The following is a 6,818-nucleotide window of genomic DNA, read 5'->3' on the forward strand; positions in this document are numbered from 1 at the left end:
TCAATATTATTATTTTAGAAATATTTTAAAATAATATATATTTTTTATATATTTTTTAGAATTTTTAGAATTTTTTTGTAATTTTGTTGAGAGACCAATTTGTATAATTTAAAAGTTGACAGAGACCAAAAGGGTATTTACTCCAATTTGTTATTCAAATTATTTGAGTTATCCTAATTGTGAAATTCAATTCAACTCGAACTCGAAACTAGAACCAAGTTATTCGAGTTGACTCGAATAGTTCAAATAACTCGAATAACTCGAAATTCAAATTTTTTTCAATTTTTTCAAATCATATCGAGTTTTACTCAACCGTATATATATCTAAAACGGATCCCATCATAAATTATAATCATTTTTTTAATATAAAAACATGTGGATTTCCTTTATTTGCATAATCGTATCTTTTCATTCCTTTATAGTTTTTCCCTTACAAAGTCATGTTGTTACCTTTCACATCATCCTTCTAAATATAACTGTAAGCTCTTCTGTTTGTCAATATATATATTTCCATTCTTGCTTATGACCTGCCTTGGTCTTGAAGAATACCCAGCAAGTAAACATGACTAATGTTGTTGGAGGAGAATCACCTTCAAGGCTTGAGGTTTGTGCTTTCTCGTCTTGTTCATTGGAATTATCAATGGAGCTTAGAGTTATTTTTTTAAATTTAATTACATGTATTATTCACTTAGTTTATTATGAAATGAAATAAGGGAAAATTGAGTGCCATGATTGTTTGTTGGATTCTGGGATTTGGATCTCTCATTTCTTGGAATAGTATGCTCACAATTGGAGATTATTATTATAATTTGTTCCCTGTAAGTAAACTCTTCTTATTTTGTGTTTAGTGTTCATTCTTTAATTTTATAGCAAGTAATTTGCTCTTCAACAATATTAATCTAGATACTTGTGCCGAAAATAATATATATGGTCCAAATGTGTTTAAACATAAAAGAATGTGTTTTTCTTTCCAAATTTAAATTTTTTTAATTAAAAGTTTACTTCTTTTTCTCTTTCCACAAATTATAATATTTTTTTCTCTATTATTGAATTTAAAACATAAGATAACGAAATTTTTAATATTTATGCCATAGTATTCTGTTATATTTATTGACTATTAGTATAAATTCAGTTGAGCTTTTTCTATATATGGAAAATCCGGCTGAGCTTTATGTGTTTTTTATTATTAAATCTTAATTTCTAAATGATGGTATTTTTTTAATCTTATTTATAAAAGTAATATTATTTATCCAATTAAGAATATGAAAATTCAACTCAACATTAACTTCATTTCTCTTTCATTTTCTCTTTTATATATATACTAAATATGAAGAGATTCATTTACACTAGCAATTTTGTATATTTTTATATATTTTTTAGACGATTATTATTTTAATTATTTTTATTCATATAAATCATGTATGTTAAATTTGACATAATTTAAAATTTTCTAATTATTTGTTTTATATAAAAAATTTTAACCATTCAATAAATATTAATATATACAATATCTTATATGAATATGATAAAAATATCAAATTAATTTAAAATTTTATATGTATGATAAGTATAATTATATTGATAAATAATTTAATTGTTTTATAGAAAAAAAACCAAACCCAAATATTGTGAAAAGCACATGTAAAACATATTTTTCATAAAACCCAAAACCATAAATATTAAAATTTGATGATAAAAAATTGTTATATTTTAAATTTGGAATTATTTTTGGATAACTAAAATAAATAAGATCAATAGTGGGATGTAAACTCATAAAATATTATTATATTTGGCTGGCTTTAATTTTTGACTAAAAATATTTTATAATTTTGATAACTAAATATATGAGCAATTATGCGTATAATATGATAAAAATAAACTCATTTTTTTGAATTTTGTGAAAAGGATTAGGATGGTTTACAACAATAAAAGAAGATTTATATTTGTTTACTTTCTTTATTTACTTTTTCCCGAACATTTCCTTTATTTACTTAGTTTATATTTTTTTTCATATTAATAATTTTAATTAATCAGTTATTTTATTTGGTTATGTTGAAATTTATTTTATATTTTTGTGAATTTATATTGGTATAACAAATATTAGTTATAATTTTTTAAAGTTAATAGATTAAAAATAACTTTAAAAATTACAAATAAGATTTTTTGAAAAATTAATAATTTTAATATAAATAATGACAATTTCATAACTATAGTTAGGTTTACAATAAATTGTCACAAAGATACATTCACTATCATGTTAATTAACTACATATTCCAAGCATTAAATGTCATTGTTCTGTCAATAGTTTTCATGGGTTTCTAATCTGATGATGTGTATGTTTGCATTTGAAGGACTACCATCCTTCAAGGGTGCTTACTCTTGTTTATCAACCCTTTGCCTTTGGAACAATGTTAATATTGGCATACAACGAATCAAAGATCAATACTAGACGGAGGAACATATTTGGATACTCACTTTTCGTTGCAATTACTTTCATGCTCTTAGTGGTAAAGTTAAACTGCTCCTTTATTTTACACAGGCCATCATCCACTTCATTCTCTAACTAACCTCTATTCCCCCCCCCCCCGATCATTTCATTGATAGTTGGATTTAGCTACATCAGGGAGAGGAGGACTTGGATCTTTCATTTGTATATGTGTTATTTTCGCTTTTTTTGGCGTTTCAGATGCTTGTGTTCAAGGTGGAATTGTTGGCGATTTGTCTTTCATGCTCCCTGACTTTATCCAGGTTGGTTTTCTTTATTTTCTTTAACACTTGATTAATAGTTGATTTAACGGTTAATTGTTGGTTTTATGATTCAGTCCTTCTTTGCTGGTATGGCTGCATCTGGTGCCTTGACCTCTGCTTTAAGGCTTATCACGAAAGCAGCCTTTAACAATGGTCTTCGTAAAGGGGCAAGTATGTGCCTTCTCTTTGCTATTTGACAAAACCGTCATTAATTTGCCTTACGTTTAGTAGTTCATTGAAACAAAAATTCTCTTCTTTTTGCAGTGTTGTTTCTAGCTATTTCTACATTATTTGAGTTCTTATCTGTCCTATTGTACGCATATTTCTTCCCCAGATTGCCAATAGTGAAGTACTTCCGCTCTAAGGCAGCTTTAGAAGGATCAAAAACTGTTCAAGCTGATCTTGAGGCTGCTGGTATCCAAATAAAAGAAGACCATGTAAAATCAGACCTTTACCAAATATTTCTCAAAAACTCTTTTAACCTTGCTTAAAGTTAATCCAACTTTTTTTTTTTTTGGCATTTTCACAGCATGAACAGAATGAGAGGCTAAGCAACAAACAACTATTCATTCAGAACGTAGATTACGCGCTTGACATGTTTCTAATATACGTTTTAACACTGTCGATTTTCCCTGGATTCTTATACGAAAACACTGGTAAACATAAGTTGGGTACATGGTAAGTTTTCATTCATTCAGTGAAATGACATTTGAAGTTGCTTTTCCTTTATACCTAAAGATCTATGTATCCACTTGAAGATAAATATTATGGTACGATTGATGTGTTTCTAGGTATCCACCTGTGTTGATAGCATGTGACAATGTTTGGAATCTGATATCAAGATATCTTCTCCTTGTGAAATTCTTGAAGATAGAGTCAAGAAAAGGCCTTACGATTGCAATACTTTCTCGTTTCTTACTGATCCCTGCCTTTTACTTCACTGCCAAGTATGGTGATCAAGGATGGATGATATTGCTCGTATCATTCCTGGGATTAACAAATGGTCACCTTACGATCTGTGTGATGACTGCAGCACCTAAAGGTTACAAGGTTAGTGCTGGCATAGTCACTTGCAGTATGAAATTTATCTTAATATTCTTTGTAATCTCTAATATAAACTTCTTGTTTTCTTTTGACAGGGGCCTGAACAAAATGCCTTGGGTAATATAGTAGTGCTATGTCTATTGATTGGGATATTTGCAGGGGTTTCTTTGGACTGGTTGTGGTTCATTGGTAAAAAGAATGCCTTTTAAAATATTCATGATTTATCTTGTTATATGATGTAGAAATTTGCTTTTTTGCAAATACTGAAATATTAGATTTTATCTTGTAATTTGTGAGAATCTTTGGCAATGCCATGCGACTATAACAACTTTCGAGATGCTTAACGTTTTAATCTATTTCTTTAAAGAAAATTAATCTACTTAGCTTTACAAAAAGTAATATAGTTAGATTAAAATCTACTTAATAACATCCCAATTAACTATTTACTTAATTATAACACCAGAAACTGTAACATTTTAATTAGTCATCTACTTAAAAACACCTTAATATTTAAGTAAGTCACTGTGTTTATTGGTATAAATTTAAACCTATACTTGTAAACTACATTTTGTTAAATAAAATTGTATTTCTTTTGACTCAAAGCAGATAATACTTTATACTATGTTGGCATCATTCATTAATAGAGGTCTAATTTAATTGTAAAATTATCAAAAGTTCATCCTTTTCCAAAGCAACAATTATTTTTTTGAGAATATTTATATTTTTTTATATGTTGATAAATTTTAGAAATATACACACACAAGAGAATTATAAGATTTGAAATCAAGATATCATAATTTTTTATTATTTCAAATAGATTGACATTTAATTATATATATATTTATAAATTTGTTACATATTCTTGTCACTTATGATTTCATCCGCATTATGGATGTGTTATAATCTAATATAAATAATCTAGTATAAATTAGTTCAAGTACATAATTTGTTTGTCCCTTCATTTTGCAAAGAATATAAAGTAAAAGAATAGTTTTTGACACTTTATTTCCCTTTTGTGTTGTCCCTCTTTTTCTATTGTTTTCCCATGTGATCCATGTGGGCTAAGATATAACAACAATGAATGGTGAAAAGTAACAAATAATTATAGAAATATCAAATTTTTGTTGGAAAATTGGTTTTCAAAAACACAATAAAAATAGGTTTAGGGAAAAATTAGAGTTTTAAAATTTTTCCAAAAATAAGAATTTGATTGTGATATCTAAAGTAATAAACACGTAATCAAAATCGTGTATTTTCAATTCGTCTAGGATGAACGCTTCAGTCGCGTGGTCTTCTCTACTATCCTCAAGCTTACATCTGCTAAGTGTGAGCTCGTTTCGAATCAAAAAATTTTCTACAAAAATTACCAGTGGAACAATTTCACAATTTCACTAAACTTCCAGGTCAAGTTGTAAATAATAAAAATATCTATAGAAATCTTCTAAAATAATTTGTTTAGAGAATTTTCTCTCTACAACTTTATCTTGAATTCAAGTGTGTGAAAAATAATAACTCAACTCTTTTTATATAGCGAGAGTTTAGAGAATTCAACTATGATTAAACTTAATCACCTTAATATTAAATTAATATAATAGTTATCAAGATACATATTAAATTAAACTTAATATTAAATCTTAGTAAATTAAAAGAATATTTATCTACAACATAAATATTAAATTAAGTTTAATATTAACATCATCACTTTAATATTAAATTAATAAAATACTATTAAGATAAGTATGAAATTAAATTTAATATTAAAACTATTAAAATAATATTATTGTTGGAATAGTTAATCTGCAATCAAATTATTCAGTAGAGTTCAAGTAGAAGTGCGATTCCTCCAATGCTCAACCGCCAAAGGGCCACCCCCAGCCACTGAATGTCGTCGTTATCGTTGCTAGCATTGTTGTGTCTGGTTTTGCCATCGCAAATGCAACACCCTCACGACACCCCGATTCGATTCATCTGTTGCCAGTTTGGTCCAGGCCAGTGATGACTCGACCGGTCCGGACAAGACATCGGTTGGATCGTCGACTTGATTCAATCAGTTTTTGGGTTTCAGTCTCGATTTTGGGTTCTTAGGCCCAATTTTTGATCTCAGGTCCAATTTTTCAAGTTCAATTACCCATTAAGTCAATTGTCTAAATTGAAAATTAATTGACAATAATATCATATTAATTTTAATGAATTTGATTAATTTAATTTTACTTGATAAAAATTAATTTTTCCAAAAGTTTAATTTTTCAAAATTTTTATAATTAAATTCTCTTGTTGAACAATTTGCATGACCACCTAATTTAATTCCACAGCGAATAAATTGACTCAATTAAATTATTTCTAAGTCGTAAAGTTTTCTTTTGATTCAAATACAGTTCGATCGAGTTTTTGTTGAGCTAGTGGAGGAACCAATCAAACATATAAAATTAGGCTCGAGTAATTGCAATTATGTCTAGAAGAATGATTCTGATAATTCTCCATTTACTTAATCATGAAGTCAGTCCACAAGAAGTATCATGATTGAAAACTACTTATTGTATACTCTTTATGAAAGTAATTTATCCAACTGTTTTGTCCAAAGACCTCGTCTTGTGTGTGTTACCCTCATATGATATCCTGGATTCCTTTGAGTTAAATTCGCTCACTCAATATAATCCTATTTTATATTATTGTCACCATTGCGTCTTCTAAATGATTAAATTGATCACTTCTATAATTGACTGTGAAAAATTGTTTGTTTGAGAACAAGCAACCTGTGACCACGTTCCATATTTATCAATCCACATAATGTCAATGAAAGGATATCATTAACTTTTTAATTGAGCTATGAATTCCATTGTTGCTAGTAAAGCCATGTCATACACAAGTCATATAGCCAACATACTGGTTATCGGCTCGATCATCTTTAAAGCATAAGCCTCTACTTATATCAAAGCACACGAGTTACATACGCATGGTTAGTGACTAACTGAGGATTTAGGTAAATCACACCATGAATTTCATAAGTGAATTATTTCCCAAACGG

General features: G+C 27.9%; 1 pseudogene; it reads left to right on the forward strand.

Moving 5' to 3' along the window:
• The first annotated feature begins 719 nt into the window (after positions 1 to 719).
• Positions 720 to 4,116, forward strand: LOC107900186 (equilibrative nucleotide transporter 3-like; annotated as a pseudogene).
• The last annotated feature ends 2,702 nt before the right edge of the window (positions 4,117 to 6,818 follow it).

This window comes from Gossypium hirsutum, chromosome D06 (assembly GCF_007990345.1).
Source record: "Gossypium hirsutum isolate 1008001.06 chromosome D06, Gossypium_hirsutum_v2.1, whole genome shotgun sequence".
NCBI lineage: Eukaryota > Viridiplantae > Streptophyta > Magnoliopsida > Malvales > Malvaceae > Gossypium > Gossypium hirsutum.